Source organism: Schistocerca americana, chromosome 11, assembly GCF_021461395.2.
Source record: "Schistocerca americana isolate TAMUIC-IGC-003095 chromosome 11, iqSchAmer2.1, whole genome shotgun sequence".
Classification (NCBI taxonomy): Eukaryota; Metazoa; Arthropoda; class Insecta; order Orthoptera; family Acrididae; genus Schistocerca; species Schistocerca americana.
The window spans coordinates 135,331,860-135,354,967 of NC_060129.1; positions in this window are offsets into that span (position 1 = coordinate 135,331,860).

Genomic DNA, 23,108 nt, shown 5'->3' on the forward strand with positions numbered 1-23,108 from the left:
GAATCAGGTATTATGGGATGTATTCAGAGTACAATCGCTCTAACACTTCCTGTTCTCAGCATCATCCCACCCCCAGCTCTAAGAAATCAGCTCTCCTAAAGGTCTGGAAGAACATTCTGAAGAATCCTCAGCTGGCCAGTCATCGAGATGCTCCACAGGCAGAACATCAACACTTGAAATCAAGGGAACCCTCATCATGCACAGCAGAAAACCTCGTTGTGTTCTCTTTGATTGTCAACCATTTACGGAAAATTCAGTGGAATCCGTCATCAATAGTCAACAAGCATCTAGTCAAGGACCCATTCATGCAGACAGGATTCGATCTCCCCAGACATCAGTAGAGGATCTTGAAATGGATTAGCAGTGGAGAAGGCTGATGTGCTTATCATAAGCATGGGGTGAGTGTTCTATTTACAGACAATTCAATGTCGCTTTCTAAATATTCCAGTTTCAATGGCCTCAGTATTATGATAACAGAAACAGGGTCACATGTTGCAACACGCTTGAGGCAGCTGCACGTCCTGCCCGCTGCTGTGACGTCACATGACGATCAAATCTAATGCTAATTCCAGAGATCTCTTTATCCCCACACGTGCTGATTCGATTATGTGCATGCTTAATCATCAGGATATGTAATTACCCAGGGGCTGTCTTCTGGATCCTGAGGTGTATGTCATAATTTCATCAAATAATTACAAATGATTTATCAGTTATTCTTCTCCCATGGTCTTGGTCTCTGTATCCTGAAGTGAACTGGACTGTGGATATTGAAATAGTACTTACCGACGAGAGTCGCAGCACAGTGTCATTTTCACTATGTCTCCACTGCTTAGAAAGTGTGTTAACTGCCCTGTCGTCGTGCTATATAATTTTTGCATGTTATTGCATTAAGTCTTGGGATTTCGAGGTCATCTATACTGCAGAGAGGTATATAAACCATACAGCTCTATGATATTATCAGTTCATTTCAGAATGCTACTATTTACTAGTACATACATGTTAGCTTATGATTCAAAACATGTAAATGTAGAATTAGCATGAGATCGTGGCGGTTAACGCAAGTACAGATCAGCTTTTGAAAGCCACCTAACAACTTGTTTTTGAAAATCGGCAACCGGCAATGGTTTTGTGTAAATAAATTTTGCATATCATATTCGTAGTTGACTGCTCTAATTAAGTTGTAATCTTTATAATTTTACTACAGCCTGGTTTCTCATGCTGTTTGTTTTCGAGAATGCAGCGATAGATAGCAGGCACTACATAGTGTGTCTCAAATGAACATGAATATTATTCAAAGGGCCATTAGTAATTGATACGCGTAGCCACTGCATTGGAAAGCACGTTTCCTCATAACATTAGCAGTAAAAAGTTCAACTCGATCATCCATTATATCATTCAGAAGACACACTAGTTGATACCGATAACTCGCGCCATAAGTATGCACGATAATATTCTTCAGATCCATTTGTTCCTTTTTAGGCCACTCGGCCAATGGGTTAACAAAAATTTGAAAGTGCACGAAAGACTAGAACTTAATAGTGCGACGCAGCAAAACGGAGCAAACGAAACAAAACCGTGGACGGGACAGCACGGCCTGTATTCGCCTGGGACGTGTTGACTGCCCGCGCCCACGTGTCAACAGGCGCACGAGGCTGGCTGCACCGATGTCTCTTTGTGCAGAGTCTGCGTCCGTCTTGTGCACACGCAAGTTTACACAGGTGTAAAACGTACGTTTACGCTAGCTACGAACTGTGCCCAATGCTGAAAAATACTGAACCTGCCGTTCCAACTGTGTTTCGATCCATGACGACATCAAAACGGAAATAAAACACTCGTCGAAATCTAACGTGCATAAAATATCTGACACAGCAAGAATTATCGTTACTGTAACACTCCATTTCTTTGGCTCCGCTAACTGACGACCGTACTGTAACCTGTCAACCCAGCCTAGACCTCGGGCTATGCAACACATCACTTTTTCACCTATATTAGAAAAAATGCGTAATATAGCAGCCATGTAAACATCACCGCGTTCTGTTGTATCCGTAAGTATATATGACGTCACAGAGTACATCATTACGCCACGGGGCAATGTCGACGCCCCCTATCGGTAGCTGCGACCTGCTCCAGTTTAGACAGCCGCCTGTACTGGGAAGACGGGTATTTGCAGAACCTAAGGAGTGTTGATGCTTCAAAAAGGTGAAACAAGACGGAAGTCAGACAACTACAAACTTTTTTTAACTGGCTAACTACTAAATGGTTTATGACCAAATGGGTCAGAAATGCGACAGCGAAATCTTCGCGAATCGCTTTTTTCTTCAGCAGAGCCATAGAAGTACCGGGTGGTCGTAAGTAAAATGCAGCCACTCACCGAGGTCCATTGTGGTCTGTAATTACCGTATGGCAACGAAACTTGGCAGGTATGCTAAGGCGTTAATGCGAAATCAGTTTGCGCCGGAGGAAATCAGTTCCGATTTTGGTTACCAGGTGCGAATCTATCGCTGTACAACCTCTCGCCGAAGTCTTCGGTTCTCATACTGAACAAATTGTTCAACTAACAAGATCAATATCCTGCCTTTCTCACTTGTTTGAACCTTCCTGCCCACGTTCCGTTGCCAATCCATTACATATGGAAACATTTCTATACGTCTTTCTTCCGTTGATAGAGCCATTTGGTGGCCAAAATCGGAAATAATTTCTTTCCAGTGTAAATCGGTTCCGCAAGGGGGCTTTAGTATACCAAGTTTCGCTGCCATACAATAGTTGCAGTCCACACTGGACCCCTGTGAGTGGCTCAACTTCAGATTATGAGCACCCAGTGGTACAGCACCGCCACTGCCAGCCCAAGTATCGTGTGAGACACCACACTGTCAAAGATGCTGCTGGTGGACAGAACACGTGAGGAATTAAAAGCACCCAGAAACACTGTACACATTCGTAAGTCACCAGCGATCTTACTCCGTTATTATGGGCAATAGATGTGTGCTTCAGAGAGCGAATTCCACACATTCTCGATTAAATGGCTCCGGCCACTCTTCATCCGTCAACGTCACATTTCCCGACAATTCAGCCAACTGATCTCGCTACCCACGAGACGTTTTGGACAGGTCTTCATTACGGTGCTCCAATTGTGTTGCATATTTTGTGATAGCCGAGTGTAAAAACTGAAACCACCACACACACACACACACACACACACACACACTACAGTGTCACGAAAGTGAGAGCCATTTGGAGCTCAGATTTCGGGTTACGCATTATTCATAAAATTCGCGGAACTTTTATTTAATCATCCCGTCCCTCACGTGTGAACACAGTCACTTTTATGTGACATCACGCGTCCTGTGCTGCGATTGGATGCGGGGAGCAAACTGGACAGTCGCTGTGCTGATCTACCTGTTTGCGAAGTTAAAGTTATCAATTTCATAGTTTTGGTACTCAAATTTGCGTTTTATGACGATATGTAGTCTAAATGATACAAGACATTTCAGAAGTCTTCAAGATTTTCAGTACTTTATCATGCTAAAATGTCGGTAAATCTGACGTCAGTGGCTACCGATAATTCCCAAACAGTGACTTACCATCAGTAAAGGGTAAGGCTTCTGTAGCAGTATCTGCCTAAACGAAATAATATTCGCTATAGGTTTCAGTCAAATATAATTAGCAAATGCCTCCACAAATGTAATTCCGACGTGATTCAGTGCTCTGACGGAAACTAATAACAAATCTACCTCGATTCTTGCAAATATTGCACTGGAAATGGCTGGCTCTGAGCACTATGGGACTTAACATCTGTGGTCATCAGTCCCCTAGAACTTAGAACTACTTAAACCTAACTAACCTAAGGACATCACACACATCCATGCCCGAGGCAGGATTCGAACCTGCGCCCACAGCGGTCGCGCGTTTCCATACTGTAGCGCCTAGAAACGCTCGGCCACCCCAGCTGGCTTGCACTGGAAATGGCACAAATTAAATCTAGATTCTGCCGTCGTTATAGGTCGCACATAAAAATTTACACTGCACTTTAATCGTGTCATTTGAACGTCAGATAAAGAAGTTGGCAAGTGACGGTCGATCACCATCATTCATTCTTTGGTCACGTAAGATACGACTAATGCGCAAGCACGATTGCGACAACTTTTCTCCACAACAAGCCACAGGGAACACGGCGCGTCTCAAAGACCTTGCGTAGCTTCGTCGACACACGAGTCTCTCTTACCCAACAAATAGTAACACGAGAACAAAGCGCTGCAGAGTTCTATAGAGCAAAAAAATTGTGGTGTGTGATCGCTTCTCTTTTATCAGCAAATCACAAACGAAACATGACGTCACAGAACGATAAAAGAGAACGAGAAAGTTTTATTTCATGAAACGCAAACATCACGATAAATTCTCAAGAATTCGCCAACAAGCAACCAAATCTTCGCCTCAGTCTAACGTAGGTTGGGGAAAGCAACAGATCCCTCGTGCATCACAACCTAAATTCCAGAAAATTGTAAAAATACTGAAATAAACGCAAGTGCTGCGTTTCTTCGCCAGAAGCACGTCGGCATGACGCCACGAGTGGAGTGCAGGATTCAGAATGCCTATGCACTAAACAACTTCGGACGTCTGATTAGTTTGCAGACGAGGTAACGTCTGTAATATTTGACGTTAAGCGTGTAAGCGAGAAAAAGTTTTGGAACTCTTTAAAATTATTCTCAACGTGCGTTCGAAGTCGCGAAGTGCTCAGATACTGGGTGAATAATGTTCGCGTATTTCAGCGCCGTGCGTTCCGTTACCTCGCGACACGCCAAATTTACAACTGTGATACTTTTCTTACAGTGTAAAAGCCGTAACGGCAGGTTATACCTTAGAATGAGTACCTTACAACATTTCAGTTGTTCAAATTCGGCCAAATTAAGCGAAATGTTGAAAAATAAACTTCTGTCAGCACTGCAAGGCGCAACAGAGGCAACCTGCTGTCACTCTCGGCTGGCGGTCCAGAATTACAGACAACCACGGCTGCTGGAGCCAGTGGCAGAAGACGCCGTGTAGCACTAAAACTCACTCAGTCCGAAGTGCTGTTTGGTGGTTTTCGCATACTTGCGTCTTCGTTGCAGTGACGTAGCCAGGAACGCGTGGTTTTCGTTTCCAACAACTGTGGTACGAGAAATCTGCAGGAATCGGCAATGGTACATCGAAACACTGCCCGACTGAATGTGGCGCTATTTTCCGTTCGTTGCACGCTATTCTCGCTCAAGGAATCAGCGATTAAACGACTCTAACAAGGCGATAAATAACGAGTAATAAATTATTAAACACTCGACGCGCTAATTTAACAAACTATTCGCCATCCCTTTGTTCGTATCGATCCTAATTTTTAAAGTAAGACAATGTATTAAACAAGAGCAGTTCCGTCGTGAGTTACGCGACAAGCCACACAAAAGCGAGCAGAACGACAGCCGCAGCTTCCAAGTAACCCAGTGGAGGCCGGCTGCCCGCCTCACCTGTCTCTGGTGTTCTCGCCGAGAGGCGGGACTGCGCCGCACGCCGCCACACGCCTGGCCGCTCCGCCACAGCTGGGCCGCACAGACAGCCGGGGCGCGCGGCTGCCCCATTTCTCCCTCCTCCCACCCCGCCGACAAACAACACGATGACGTCATGAGGCTGAGTTGCTAGCTCGGCCCGCGGCATGCGAGGGAACGGCTGCAGCAGAGCGAGCGAGGCGTCTACGTCCGTGTCGGCACTGCCGGACCGACTGGGTCCATCCACGCCACAGTCCGTTCATCTCGTTCCGTGCTATACAGTTGGTAACAACCCCCCCCCCCCTTCCTACATGGGGCTCCCAAAACCGGATTTCGTAAACCGATTTCCCAATACCACTTCTGGTGAACGCAACAATGGAACCAAGACGCTGTATTTTCGTCACGGGACCAGGAGAGGTGTGAACAGAAGATTGTATTCGTACCTACGCATTTGCTATTCATGGTCATATGACACATTTGTAGTCGATGCAACCAACGTTGTGGTGTTGGGTCCCTATGGGACTAAACTGCTGACGTCATCGGTCCCTAGGATTGCACACTACTTAATCCAAGTTAAACTAACTTACACTAAGGAGAACACACACTCCCATGCCCTAGGGAGGACTCGAACCTCCGAAGGGCTGAGCCGTGCAGATGCCACCGACACGATGTCTTCGGACTGTTACTGACAACAGTGAGAGGCAGGCGGCAGATGCAAGACAGATTTCGGCGAGCTCGCTTTAGCGCGCCCCATTGTCTGTTGGCTGCCGTGTGTAAAACTAACCTTCGTCCCTTAATACGAGGAGAAGAAAATGTGATTCCTCTAAAACGATGAAAGAAGAGTTCCCTTTCTTGAAGTACACCACGACTATACAACCATACGCTGTGTCGTTCGGTGTTTCTCATTGAACAATGGCGGACGTGTCGATAAAACACAACTCACAAAGAAAAACAAGCAGCTGTTGCCAGTTTTTGCAAGAATTTCTAGCAGCGTAACTTTCTTTTCAAGTACGAATAAACTACAAACAGAGGAAGACTTTGGCGTATCAGGATCACATGGAGAAACAAACAAGGTGGACTTGTAACAATGTGAGCATGCTTGCTGCTGAGTGATTCAGTGTTGATAAGGACCTACAATGCTGGAGCCGCACAATGTTGTACCGGTACTGAAATCTGCAGCACGCCGTCGGCAGGCAGCGTCCTGGTGATGCAGGGGCCGACTTGTGCCGTGCAGCGACTCTGTGTCAACCCCTGGCAGCGAAGGCTGTCTGAGAATTCTAAGCAAGAGCGAAGCCAGCTCTCTGCTCTCCTCGGAAACCGCTGATTCCAAAATTCCCGCACACTGGCTCGGAACATCATTCGCGCCAATAACGGCCGTTCCCTGCAATTCCGAGCAGGGCTTTATGACGTCAACCAGCCTCAGTTTAAGTTGACCAGTCGTGCCTCTGCTGTTCAGCTGAGGGCACTAAACTTGCCGTTTCACTGGCTACGAAAACAACCTGCCTAGACCGCGGGCCGTCTGGCGCCAGACAGTCGCACCCAGACTTGTGGACACAAGTATTGTCAGAATCAAGAGGAGAATGCAGTCAGTCGGTGCCAGGAATCTCCGTTCCGGACGCGCCGGAATGGTAAACACATAAACTGCGGCGACACTCAGACGTCTCGCAGGTCGTTCCACCAGGGGCTTAAGCCTATTGTACGAACCCCTCAGATTCAGGGAAGTGCAGCCCCCAACCGGAAATGCCATGTGCCACGTCCTCCGATGGTTGCCTCGCACAAGCCACCCAGGGAAGTAACCCAACACGTATAGGAATCAAGTTGAAACATCCCCTTTGAACAATTTATATAGGACTGTGCTTAACCTGACACACAATACTTTGTTAGCGCAACGCAATCTGACTTTCAAAATTCCCTACAAAAGAATGGCCCTGACTAACATTAAACTATACCTTTCACAAATCACTTACCTCACAAAAATCTTCGCTGCTCAAGCTACTGCAATACAGCAAGCGCCACTACTGCCAGCTAAATAAAAGATTCAAACTACTAAAGGCACTAACTACTGATAGGGATAGTTAGCAAATGAAAGATATTAATAGAGAACAAACAATGTATTTACCTTAATATCATCACAAGTCATAATATATATATCAGTTCATGACAAATTGCAAACCTACGCCATCTCTCTCCCCACATCCACCACTGCTGGCGGCTCACCTCCAACTGCGCAACGCTACGCGCTGTTCACAGCCAGCTGCCGCTGCCCAACACTACAATGGCAGACAACAATGCAAACTAGCCACAGACTGCACACAGCACAGCCAGTGATTTTCATACAGAGGTGGCGTTACCAAAAAAAAAAACCTAAACAGCCTACTTACATAGAGAAAACATAAACAGCCTACTTACATAGCCCCCATGCTCCCCACAAAAATATTTTACAAATGGGATTGGGCAGTGGCCAATACAGATTTGAAAAATTTTTATTTCATAATTACTATAACAAAGAAATCAAATGCACACACTTATTGATACAATGTTGGTCAAAAGCTAAAAATTTCTCACAGTCCATAAAGACAGTCCTGATCATTCATTACGGTAATCACAGGTTTTTTTTCACAAAGTCTCATTAGTAAAAGAAATTGCACACAGAAGTAGTGGATTTTCATGCTCTTGAAGAAGTAGTGTTGTCCTTCCAACGGAAAGACAGTGCTGGCTCTTGACATGCTGACAGGTAATGGGCCACAATGGAGCAAACCCACAGCAGAGTCATTCGAAGTTTTGAAGAGTATTGGTAGGTAAGTCATCACAGAGCGGACCCACTGTAGTCCTGGTAGAGAGTATGGTATTGGTGGGCCACCAGAGGTGCAGACCCACTGCAGTCCTTGTAGAAATAATGGTATTGATGGATCATCAAAGATGTAGACCCACTGTAGTCCTTGAAGAGATGGCCAGCAGCCATCTGTTGTGACTGTGCAGGTGCACAATCACCATTGAAGAGTCTTGCGGATAATATAGCAAGTCCATAAACCACCACTTGTGCACTCACAAAGTTTTTGAAATTGTCCTTAGAACCAGCAATGCTGTTATCCAGTCCCTTGCTGAGTTATTAACACACGTGCAAACACTAACAGTCCCTACTTCTCACATATTGTCCACATACTATGACCAACAGAAACGTGTGCAGTGAAATGTAACTAACAAGTTAATAATGTCATGAACTGGTGACAATTACAATTTTATAACATAAGAATACAATTACAAAGGTACAAAATACATCATTAAAAACATAATAATACAGATAACATTTGTAGTACAGGCTTTACAAAAGAATAGAAATAAACATATACATGAGTGTTACAAAAATAGTGACATAAGTACATACATAAAATAATGAGAATAGTTTTCGAAACATTAATTTCACACATGAACATTGAAACAGAACAGAATTGTAAACAACTTTACAAAGAAAATAACATATTATTAATGCAACTTATATTTGAGGATAACAGTATTCCTCCTCATAGTGAATATAGCTTAGTATGAGAAGAGAAAAAAATTCTATGAAACAGTACACAGAGACAGGAAGAAAACAAATACTCAAGGGTACACAAACACATAGTGGGATAACACCAATAGGAAAGGACAGGGTTCGTTTTCAGTGTAACATTTGGTACTGCAGTCCAACCCAAAACTTCATATATCTTTCCTCTTATTTCATCCTTTGTTTCCACCAAAAAAATTCTATCTAAGCATGCTTTCTGTATTTATATGTTCACACATTTCTCACCTCAACATTTATTTCCAAGAAAATCCTACCTAAACCTGTTTTCTGTACTTTTTTTTTTGTATAACTTCTCAATGCATTTCTTCCAATTCATCGAAACTCATTCTCTTAGAGGCTACCCCCTCTTAAGCTAACTTAAATCTACTGAGCTCAGATGCTAAACTAAGGGATGAGGCAATGCAGCATCACATAACAAATTATCACAAACAGCAATGACAAAAAAAATGCCAATTTGCAAAGCAAGCAGCAGCAAATCTAAATTAACAGATAAAATGCAAAAGTACAACTAATATGAGCCAATGTGCAGCAACAATAAAAATAAATCAATAGTAAAACTAGCTTAACAGTGTAATACAAAGTGAAATTTAGTAGCACTATGCCTGGCAAATAGCAGCAGAAATAACTTATATCTAAACATGACATAGCTCAAGCAGAAAAAAACATTACACTAAAGACAACAATGCAGATAAGGGAAATGTATATTCACATCTTAATGTCTACGTAATTAAAGTGGTGCACCACACAACTTATTGTAAAAGAAATATTACCATGTACTTGAAAAGAAAATTATGTGTTACTGTTACTAGTTCCTTCTTATTGTTCTTTCCTTTCCAAGTGCTCCTTTTTTAAAGAATGTGGATCATAAAATAATTATTTAATAGATCTGTTGACAGAAAGTGTTCACATTAGCAAATGCATTTTATTTTATAAAAGCAATGCTGCAACACAGCTGGAAAACAGATGTCAAATGAAATAAGCAATTACGCAAACCAAAGCATAAAAACATCATTCAATAGTCATGTGGCATTTCGTAAGTCAGTAGCTCTCAACTCTCGTAGAAAGACACTTGTCATAATCAGGTGTGCAGATGTACGAATATTTCCCATCAATTCATAAGCATTTCAGTAATTAGCACAAAGTACGAGTAACCATATGTTTTCAGGTAATGAGCATGTAATATTTGCGATGCTTTCTACAAAGGAATGTCAATAGCAAGGTTAATGGAAGTAATGAGGGTGTCGCATTTGCAATATTTTCTCTAAAGGAATGCCAATGGCGAGGATAAAGGCCTGCCTTTTTTCTTTTTTTTTACCTGTGCTTCCGGAAAGGCACACCCTAATGGCTTGTTCTCCAGGTGTTTGACACAGCTGCGTGCCCACAACGCATTACGTGCAGGTGGTCACTTAACTTTCTTACGGAAATATTTACGACACCAGTTTCCGCTACAGTGACAGTCTCACATAAAAATATTTCACAGGTCAAGAATTAGCGTTGCAAATCTGTAGAAACAAAATCCTATGAATATAACAGTGTCCAAAAAAATTTTCAGTGGCATTGTGATACATTCACACATGATTCACACATGTACACACATTTCATAATTCTAAAGTATGATTCTTGGTTTCCAACATCCTTTTCCATAAGTCAGAGTCCCTAATCACTATTCATTACTCCTTACCTTATTACACATATATATATATTCGTCGACACGTCAATCTTGCGACGGCACTTCAATATTTCATCATAATAAATACATAGCATAACCAAATTCCTCATATAGCATCAGCTTATTGATCATAAACATACCTCAGCAGCATAATACACATCGTCGTCGTAAAAATAACATCATAACACCTCAGTCAAATCTCAAAATCGTCGTAGCTTCCTCCAATAATTAAAAAAATTCTCTGCTCATGTCGAAAGTGTCATCTGCCTCAAACGTACTTTAAAAATCATGAATCCATACCAAATACATCATTCAAAGCTCTCATAGTATCACAATGATTCCGAAAAAATATGAGCATTTCACAAAGTACAGACAAAATACAATTTCATAAGTGTGAAGTTATCCAACTGTGTAATTGCGTAAACATCTGTCACTGATGTAATAAAAAAAGTTTATCTCTCAGTTACATGATCAGATAGCTGTGTAATTTGTGTGTTAGAGAAATATGGTACCGATGTGTAAAATTGTATAAGCAAATACCATATTAGCTAGGGTTCCTTGTGTTTGCCACACACATGGTACACAAAGTAAGTGTGTACCCCCCTGAGGATTAATGTAATTATACCCTCAGGTGTTACAGATTACAGCAATGGAATGAAGTGTATCACGGAAAACTTTCTTTGTAATTCAAAAATCTTTAAAAACAAATGTTTTAAGTACAAAATTAATCACTGCAATGCGTGTCCTGTAGCGCTAAATGTGCATATTGTTGTAAGATAATCTCTGTGAAAGTGTCGTAGTTATTTTCCTCCAAAAGCTAAGTTCTGCAGAAGCCAATGTACTTACCTCATGATAAACAAAAGTGAAATGCTTTGCGTAGAGATATCTTAGTTATTACGCTTATAGTTGTGATGATGAAAGTACTGTTCTGTAACGTATTGTTGTGCTATGGAAAAGGCTGTCTCCTTGTAGCTATACCTCAAAAGTTACTAATAAAACATGTTTTGCTTTCCAGAAGAATTCAGAAAAACTGTGCAGATATAAAACAAATACACCGCAAAAGCAACAATGTAAATTATGTCACACATTAGTAGTGTCGTAATATAACCGTGTAGCTGTCAAAGAAACCAAATACTAAGTCATCTTTAATCTCACAGAAAGTACTTTAAATCCCAAATGTATTTTCAAGTAAAGCAAAATGTTGCATGAAAATCTCATTAGCAGTGCCAGTATATGTTCTAAGTATGTGAGCCTTATAGTCGAACAATTTCTAGCAGCGTAACTTTCTTTTCAAGTACGAATAAACTACAAACAGAGGAAGACTTTGGCGTATCAGGATCACATGGAGAAACAAACAAGGTGGACTTGTAACAATGTGAGCATGCTTGCTGCTGAGTGATTCAGTGTTGATAAGGACCTACAATGCTGGAGCCGCACAATGTTGTACCGGTACTGAAATCTGCAGCACGCCGTCGGCAGGCAGCGTCCTGGTGATGCAGGGGCCGACTTGTGCCGTGCAGCGACTCTGTGTCAACCCCTGGCAGCGAAGGCTGTCTGAGAATTCTAAGCAAGAGCGAAGCCAGCTCTCTGCTCTCCTCGGAAACCGCTGATTCCAAAATTCCCGCACACTGGCTCGGAACATCATTCGCGCCAATAACGGCCGTTCCCTGCAATTCCGAGCAGGGCTTTATGACGTCAACCAGCCTCAGTTTAAGTTGACCAGTCGTGCCTCTGCTGTTCAGCTGAGGGCACTAAACTTGCCGTTTCACTGGCTACGAAAACAACCTGCCTAGACCGCGGGCCATCTGGCGCCAGACAGTCGCACCCAGACTTGTGGACACAAGTATTGTCAGAATCAAGAGGAGAATGCAGTCAGTCGGTGCCAGGAATCTCCGTTCCGGACGCGCCGGAATGGTAAACACATAAACTGCGGCGACACTCAGACGTCTCGCAGGTCGTTCCACCAGGGGCTTAAGCCTATTGTACGAACCCCTCAGATTCAGGGAAGTGCAGCCCCCAACCGGAAATGCCATGTGCCACGTCCTCCGATGGTTGCCTCGCACAAGCCACCCAGGGAAGTAACCCAACACGTATAGGAATCAAGTTGAAACATCCCCTTTGAACAATTTATATAGGACTGTGCTTAACCTGACACACAATACTTTGTTAGCGCAACGCAATCTGACTTTCAAAATTCCCTACAAAAGAATGGCCCTGACTAACATTAAACTATACCTTTCACAAATCACTTACCTCACAAAAATCTTCGCTGCTCAAGCTACTGCAATACAGCAAGCGCCACTACTGCCAGCTACATAAAAGATTCAAACTACTAAAGGCACTAACTACTGATAGGGATAGTTAGCAAATGAAAGATATTAATAGAGAACAAACAATGTATTTACCTTAATATCATCACAAGTCATAATATATATATCAGTTCATGACAAATTGCAAACCTACGCCATCTCTCTCCCCACATCCACCACTGCTGGCGGCTCACCTCCAACTGCGCAACGCTACGCGCTGTTCACAGCCAGCTGCCGCTGCCCAACACTACAATGGCAGACAACAATGCAAACTAGCCACAGACTGCACACAGCACAGCCAGTGATTTTCATACAGAGGTGGCGTTACCAAAAAAAAAAAACCTAAACAGCCTACTTACATAGAGAAAACATAAACAGCCTACTTACAAAGTGAACATTATTTTTTGAGCACTCAGTACAAATACTCTCACTACAATAACCTTATTCGGTCTGTTACTACCGTGCAGTGACATAGAACACTAATAAAATTGATTAAAATGAGAGGAGACACGCAAAAGAGGACACAGAATCTCTCATTCCCCACCCCCAGTCAATTTAGATTATTTTTGGTAGTGGATGACTCACTTGACAAATGTAGTGCGTCAATCACTCAGAAAGAATCGCTCCAAACAGTTTCCAAAATGTCATAACGAACTGGCACATTAAATTGGAAATTGATGATGAAATAAAAGGTGGAATTTTTCTTATAGCTTCGCCAACATCTTACTCACATTGACGAATAAGTCACACGCAACACAGATTCACCCTCAGGGAGCCCACTGTCATACATGGACATACTCACACAGTCATACAAATGTTGAACACATGCCAGAAGGCTAAGTTCGAAGCTGCAGTAAAATGTTGACCTAATGGGCCTGCAAGCTTCTCATTAAAGTAACATTTGAGAATTAGCTCCTGGTGCCCAACTCAAACACACACATACGTCTGCATGAAGCCAAACAGACAAACAATATCTCTATGCTTCATGGTTGAGACGTTTAACCACTCTCACGCCGTTTCCCTGAACAGAAAGGATGATAAATATTTTACAGTGATCGATTGGCTGATGGTCCATTCACCATTAACCAGAATTGTAACCACAGATATTCCGCTCACATAGACAAACAAAAATACTCTCGTGTAACAGTAGCATATTATTGTGTATAACATTTTGTAACTATTGAAATTTGTACACATAGTGACAATTGACAGGCATCAACATAAGTGAGATAGAGAGATATAGTGTACATGAAAAGACAGAAATTTCGTAAGTGTAGCTGTGTGATCGAAGATCATGTAACATAGTGTGCATCACCAAAAAAAATTGTTCCAGACATGATGATAGGGAACCAGGATATCTTTAACATGAACATGTACATATAAAAAAATAAGACTGAAATCTATAAAGCAAAAAAATATACATGTATTTGACATTGAATTTCCTATCTCTACTGTCCGAAGTAAAGTTTGGGGGGGGGGGGGGGGGGGGGGGGAGGGCGAATAAAAACAATGTTTTCACTAAAAGCACAAATGTTACTGTGTTCACGCAGATGTCTGAGCAAGAGAAGAAAAAAAAAACAGTTGACCGTAACGTCCTTCGCATGCTGACGTCACACAACGAATCACTCAACACACGAATATTGCGACACTCGTCTGTGGAGCGGGATGGTGGTTCCTGGCGTGGAGAAAGCGGCGCCAGCTGGAAGCAGTGCGACTGGTGGTGTGGGCCAGCAATCTAATGTTTCTGGGAACCAGGCGCGGCATCCGGAAGCTGCTCCAGTCATCGTTCACTCTCTGTAGTGGCACTGTCCATCGACAAGAAGCTCGTGGGGTGGTATGACAGCCTATTGTTGATGTGCAGCACAGTGCGGTACGGTGGCAAGCACACGTACGGGCTTTGATTGTATTGAGGACCGCAAGAATCGGGACAGAGCCGTAGCACAGGTAGTTGGCCGTCCTAAGACAGTACACTTGGTCTTATCTAGAACGAAAAATTGCAATACGGGATTTTACTCTCAGAGTGACTGCAACACTCGTGGATTCATCTGATGGAGGATGAAACCAGGATAGCAGATCGATCAACGTGGCTGATTGCTCGGAACTGCTCTCTGTAGGAGAGAACATAATCACGACAAACTGCAGTCCATCAATACCCGGCACAGAACTGCTTTGGGCGTGCAGTCCGGCCTATTATTGTGATTTATGCGAATTCGTGCAGGAACGGTAAACGGCGTCCGTCAGAAGTGCGCCTGAAGAGATGTCTCCGACTCTCCGTGCTGCCACTGTCAGAGTACGCCCTCGTCGTCTGGCACCTCTCCTGCAGTGGAATCCCCATTTCTGCGTCACCGCTGAGCGGTGCCGTGCTGTCTCCTCGGCCAGCCGCCAACGGGGTCGCCCGTCCCGGTGGGATCCCGGGGTTGTGTCCGCCTTCAGCTGGCCGGAGGCTGCCGGCCAGGTGAGCCGCCGCCTCGCTCAGCAGGTGGGCGGCACGCGCCTCTGAGCCGTCGCGGAGGGGCGGGGCGGGGCGGGGCGTGACTGACAGCCGCCTCGCTCAGGCGTCTCCCTGCCGCTCGGCCTCCATTTACTCCACACCGACCACCGTGTAGCGTCACTTCTCGTCCAGCTGTCACTCGCTGTTCGCAGTACCTGCGCAATACTTACGACCTTTCATAAAGACTGCCTCCTCAAAACTTTTTACTAAAACATCATTCACAATCTGTAAAGATCGTATTTTGTACATTCCATAAAACAAATTAATAGAGACGAATATTTACATGAATATAACTGTTACACTAATACAACACAAAATTCTTATACTCTGCTCAGAGACTTTATAATTAATGCTTATTGTAAAGAATAGTGACTTCACCTATGGGCCCATTGTTAATACCAGGGTACGACTCATTGAGATACAGAGAGGCTCAAGTACTCCACCCGTAACTCTAAAATACTGTACGTAATCCCACCTATGACATACCCGTCACTGGAGCATGCTCACAACTACTGCTGACACTTTAACTTCACTAACTACGCTATCTACAGGCGCCACTGCACGTCCCTCGCCGTCTCGGATCCCAGAGGCCTCGATGCATCCCTGAAACTGCTCAAGACATGGCGGACGTACACAAATAAACAATGAACACATATTAGACGAGATATAATTAGCTGCAATCGCCTTAGTAATGGAAATTAATAAAAATACTGTATGCAACTTATCGGCTACACCCGTTTACCATACATACTCCCCCGTCCTGCCCCGCTGAGACAACTCGGTGGATGTTGCTGTCTCTGGCGCGGCCGATCGCTGAGTCGGTCGCTACTCATCTGAGATGGAACTGGATGTACACAAACTTACGGTGGAAAATTTACACACACACAAAAAAAAAAAAAAAAAAACACGGCAGACTTCGCAAGTTACAATGCAAGGACTCTACCTCTGTACACAGCTTCTTGTAAATATCATACTTTTAGACTTCTCGTGTGTGCTAGGTCTCACACCGAGACACCAGTTACCGGACTTGTTGAGGAATTCCATACGTTCGGCATTACACCGCTCACACGATAAATTCCGACGACCGCACACGTTCAGAGACGTGACTTACCACCGTAGGAGAAACTCGCCACACTCCAGGAAGGTGCAACGCGCTGTGGCGTGCCCAACACGCCAACGAAGAGAAAAGCCTCACTGAAAGTAGGTGCAGCACCGCAGCTGTGTGCCCACGACAGCAGTGACAAATACCGCGCAAACAAACAAGTGGTGCAGCGCTGTGAGGCGTGCCCGGAACACTGTCGGTATGCACCCAGTAGCTCTTCCTCAACAAAGACTCAGTAATTGGTACGGTGTAAAGACAAAACACATGGGAAGGTGCACTCTGTGTTACCAATGACTCGGAAGAGTGGTGGCTCCCGCATGAGATGGAAAGTACAGAAAAGTGAGTTAGACCGACCCTTCGTTTTCGGAGTTAACAAAGAATGCGGAAGGTCCACATGTCGCCTCGTAGCCCCTACAAGTTACACATGTACATGTTAAAGAATATAAATAAAAACAAAGTACCACACTTAATGTCTAATACGTACACAACAGAAAGATGTCTATTTTACAAATGTTTCCCTTTTGTTTCACACACAGGCAACACTTTTTTTCTGTACAAAAACTACGTTCTTGCACTCTTCACATTTCAACATATGTAAACGGCTCTGTCCGAGTATTTGTGCGGATTTTCCCCGAGCCGATACCGCACGGTCCTGGCTTCAATCTCGGCCTCCATTTCTGTTTCGGTGATTGGAACTCGGGTTAGGACCACGTATTTCGATTCACTCGTCCCGCTCTTCATGTGAATCTCTGCGCCTCCAGCTCGTGTCGTACTGGCGGGTATCGTTTTGTCTCTGCAAGTTACTGTGCCGTCCCAATTTTGTCTCTTATAGTCCTGCCTCCACGCTGATGGATGTTGTTATTGCGCGGTGCTCCACGAAAGTCGCTATTGTAATACTTATTTTGCCCTTTCCTTCCATCATGCGCTGCTTCTTTTTCGAAAATTAACTCCAACTCGCGCAGAAGGCTTTTCAATGTTTCGATATTCGCTCGGTACTTTCCTACAAGCGCTAGCTGGTAGTATATCGGCAGTTTCGCGAAACAGAACATTATTTCACCATCACTATGTGGCACATCAAGAAACTGATTCTTTCTAATTAAAGCCTCAAAGAGCTTCGTCGGGCTCTTGTATCCTGACGCCTCTGGATACGGACACAAAATGATTTCTTCTTTTATTCGGTCTTGCACTTGGCGCGATCAGTACTTTCCCAGTAACGCGTCGGTGAATTCTTCGTACGTTCGGCATGTACCTGCAACACTACGCATTTTCTCAGCTGCCGTGCCCTCGATGTACCCGCAGATAAATTCTAATTTTGCTGTCAATGGCCAAGATATCAGTAGCGTGTTACAAAATTGTGACAGCAAAATTTTTGGGTGAAGTGAGCCTCCATTTTCCCGGAAATTTTGGAATTTGAGGACCGATAAAATGTGTTTGTAATCAAAGTCTGGTACCTCTAGCACATTTCTATTGGGTGTAGTATGACACGCGCCCGTCTCTTTGACGCGAACTGACACCTCCTGGTTCTGCCCCACAATGATACTGGAACTGAGCGTCAGTTGTCGCGGCCGGGCTGCAGTTTTGCAGCCGTGCGCTCCCTGGGCTGCAGAGCGCGCTTCGTACTCGACTGCGTCGCGCCGAGCCGGCCGCCGCCTCTGGACGCTGTGTACCAATTTGTACTCGGCGTTCCCGGCGTGCCACATCTTTTTCTACGCTTCCACACCTTTGGGTGGTACCCGCAACGCGTTCTTCAACGCTTTCCATTCTTTGCGTTGTGCTCGTGGGCTTTCATTGCATCGATTCCTATTGCATTCATGTGTCCAATTCGCCTAGCGATTCTTGCACGGTTATTTGCGGTTTTGGCCAATGTTTTGGCGCCAGCTGCCTCTACCATTACTAATTCAGCATGTCTCTTGGCTTCGGTGGCCCTTTTCTTGGCTTCGACACTCGTCTTACCGACCTCCGCTATTTCATATCACATAATCGGTACTGTTTAGTTATGCAGCTCTGATGCTGCTGTCGCGATTTTGTATGTCGCGTGCTGGCGTTCCAGTGACGTGGCGGAATATAGGCGGATGATCGGGACTCATTCAATGACATACGTGTAGCGTACATAAAAAGAGTACAATTTAAGCAGTGCTGGTTGAGCAAGGTTTCCCACCCAGCAACGTTATATCGGGTGCGGAACAACAATTTGACCAAAAGTGCAGGGCGGAAAGACAGTATGAAACGTAAGAATGTAAGGGTCGCACATGCGCATTTTCGGCGCTATAGGAACGTAATTAAAATCTGACATAGGGACGTCTTTACTCAAAATGTAAGGTAATCCACACAAAATGTACGCGTGAACATAGTCTTTCGACTAATCAGTCTTCAGGACGAGAAAAAGCAAAACTTAGATCATGACATACACGTTTATCATACTTAGCCGACGTACGAGACAGTACTTCTTTAGAAATGAAGACAATCACATGTCCATGTTTCATGTAGTAGTAAATGTATAAATGTCGTGACACAAGCGTCTGTTACGTTATTATGGGGCAACATACGAGACCCTACACCATCGGTATTAATGAAAAGAGAGGCAGTGCGCCGTTGCTCAATTCCCAATGCACGGAAAATGAAACACAACTTTTAATGGCGTCGGTCGCATTGCGCCTATCATCGTGAGTAGAGGCGAAATAATTTTATGGCGTCTGTGATGTGGAAGTGACGACTCAGAGACCGATCAATAGCGTGGTATCAAGTTGTCTCTGTATCTCCATATACACCTGTCACACACTAACCTATGGAGCCAAGTTGCCCTCATTTGTCCTCCTGTCAGAGGCAACCCGTATTCTATTGATTTACGGTTTAGACTGTACTGAAATGTGGTGAATTTTGCCTCTACGCCGCCATCAAGGTGTTTGATACCTGCTGCGAGTTCCCATGTTTGTACTGAGCAGTCAAGATGAACGGTACGACAGAGACGACGACTACACGGGAAACAACATTCAGATGGCGAAAATTTGGGAAACCGTTTTCCTCTAATGATGTGGTTACATGTTAAACGTTATTCGACTTTGCTACGGCGAACAAACGTCAATGTCTCGAGCTTCATAACTTTTACACTCATGGTCTGTGCAATGCAGCTATCCTTTGACGAAGCGAACTTATCTGTCTTTTTGTAATACGAAGTGGAGACATTAACAAGTAGTGGATAGTACGGAATCCTGGCAGACGCCATTGGGGTCATGATGTGGGGGAAGGTGAGGAGAAGACTGCACGTAAAGGGATGTTCAAAAGCCTCGTGCACGGTCACTGAAGCGTACGCAGCTGATTTATTAAGCGATCAAGATTACGCTCGTTGTGGAAAGATGTGTGAGATGGGCACTGCTGCAAACATATTTCACCAAAAAGTATTAGGCGTTTAGGCAACGCGACAAAACTTCTCAAACGCTACAGACCCATCCACACGGCTGTGCACAGGGGATGTTTTGTCTCCGGCCACTGTTTGCCGTAGCCCTCGCCACTAAGCGAGAGGCTGGCTCTGGCTATAAGCACATTTCCAGGATTCATATGGCAATGTTACGTGATAAGACAGAACTGGTATTGGCAGATCGATTTGCAAATACTGCCCTACGTACTGTGTAGTAGCAGTCCTACTATTAGACGTTCACAGATACGCTCCCCTACGTAAGTATATTACTGAGAAATCGGAGATTCGAATACCAGAAAACAATTCTATCATCACAAATGTCCCGCAGATGTGTTTGTCCCGTATTGGGCAATGACTTCGAGAGAGTATGTAGACGTACAATTCGCGCCGATCTGTGGTACAGCGTTGCGATGTCGACTGTTGAAACACGACGAATGGCACGTTTAATAAGAGGAATTAAAAATGACAACTTTTGTTTTCGTGGTCATTTAAAAAAATTTCGGAATTGTTTTAATATATACCAAGAATGTGAAACAGACTACGGTGGAATTTCGAGATGTAAGACGCTGCAGGAATATTATTAGCATGTTGCCAACAGAGAGCACGTGATCCGTTTGACGAGGCGAACACAAAGCCACGAGGAGTATAAGGTCTGCGCTCATAGCCCGGGCAGGTATCCGCCATCGGACAGATATCGGCCATTTGCACGCTTTCATAGAGGTTTAATACCTACACTAGAAGAAAAAGTGTCTTATTAAATGGAAAGAACCACCTCTTCAGAAAATCATGGATCTTTTTAGAGTACTTAATATATTATTCTAGTGAGAAGCAAAAAGGCCATGCTCGCTCGATTTCAGGGCTAGCACATGTGGCAATGCAGAGCCGTTCATAATGAATGAGGCGAGTGTGTGGGTGTTACGACGTCACCTTAGTGTATGAGCAACATCCGCCTGCAGTGGCCTTTAGATAATCAAGTGCTGTACCCCCCCACCCCCCACCCCCACCCAGAAGAAAAAATGCAGAGATACTGACTAACCTCTTGATAGTACGAGATAAAATAATAATAACGACTATTTCTTTTCGCGTCGCAATGGAAAACGCCATAATAACGAAAACATGTCAAGCAGTCAACTCTTACAACACAAGTAAGGCCTGAATAAATTCGTCTCCGATGCTGATTTGACGGCGGTGAGTTTCCTGCTCTGCTAATGGTGCATTTGCTTGCCGACGGCCACTAACACGTGTGACAACAGAGAGGGTATTACGAAACCTGAATATGCTTAGGACGATAATCCGGAAAGAGAGTTAGCAATAAATATAAATATTCGCTGTATTATTTTAGGCAAAATTAGATACGTTATTTATATTCAGGTAAAACAAAGGTACATCAGTTCCGTGGAAAGCCAGGCCGCACAGATGGGAATGTACAGCAGAAACTTGCACCGTCACCACGGCTACCGTCTTTCCTTGAGAAGCTGCACAGGATCTCCGAGACTCGCAAACGTTTCAGGCATGGTGGAAGCAGCGTCGCAGACATCGACGCCTTCTTTGGCAGCATGGCTGCAGCCGGCTGGTCCAGAAAGAGACGATGGAGAGATTCGTCCGAATCTCGATTTCTTATTCAAATCTAACACGGCAAACACGCCGAAAGCATTTGTGTCCAGAATGCCGCTGCGAGGCATTCCGTTCCCAGTTGTAACAGTACTGCTTTGGCGACATTTCAAAAATTCACGTCTTTGTAATTGTTCGTTTATGTATTGCTGAAGAAACGAAAACCTCTGAACTAATCATGATGAGGAGTCTACGAAATGTCTAGCTTTGGAAAGAGAACGAATATGGAAATTATTGTGGCTTATATCAGGTAGTATCATTTTCTGGTGACGAATACGACAGGTTGTTACTATTGCAACGAACGACGACTTTCCACGTCTGCATACGAGTTTTACCCTCTGTTTCACAGCAATATATCATTGTCACTCCTTGTTAAGAAACCGGTGGTCGAAGCTCACTTAACGTTTCTGAATACAGGATGATAGTTAGGAAGAAAGAAGACGATACATATTTATAGCTCGTCCATTACTATTGCGAAAATATTGAAATGCTTTGAAATGCAAACAGAGTGCGTAATATAGCATACAATCGTTTGCTATACAGAGGTGGAAGTGTTATGAAAGCATGTCTCCACAAATGATTAGTGGATGTCGGTAGCATGTTATTCCGATTGGACAGAACGTTAACTTTGGCGCGTTTGTGTGTGGAAGGCCAAAGTCTAAATGTGGGTTTTATATAGATTGAACAGATTCGTGTGTGCTCCACCAACGTTATTTATCGTTTAATGGTATACTCGCTTCTAACTTCGATAAATGTAAAGTTGTGCATTTACTATCCTTTTTCCGTTTTCATTTTCTACATAAAACCGTTATTATTCGCAAGAAAGTTAAAACGGCCGACATTGTGGAGCGCCAGCAGCAACAATAGGTCGCTGAGGCAGCGAAAAACCTCTGTGGGCTGCAGGAGACGCAGAATTAACGGAAAAATAAACTCAGTCTCTATCTTTCTACGATCTGCAAGCGCGATCAGAAGTGTTCAACGTCAGTACCGTGTCAGTATGCGAATCCGACACCGGTTTTACGATTTTATGTAACCCGTGCTGGCGTTCGGGTGGCGTCCCTTTTGGAAGTCAATCTGTGACGTGTGTGAAAAAACGCAAACGTAAGCAGTGGCGGTTGGGCGGGGTTTTGTCATCCTGCACCGTTACACATTATCAGACATGACCAGGTGCTGACCGCAGTCTCAAATCTTCAATAAAATGAAAGTGCTTAAAACCGTAAAATGATGAAATGCTGTGGTAGTGTTTTTTTCCTTCAAATACAATACGAAATCCTGCATCGGTGACCATGTTTCGGGAGTCGATATGATAGTGTTTACCTGACGAACCAGAAGCGGTAGCCGCGGATCGGTTTATAAAAAGCACATTCGTTAGCTGTTTGTAGAACTGTTAAATAGCGTTTATATTTTGTTTGACAGAATGAAAGCGATTATTAACA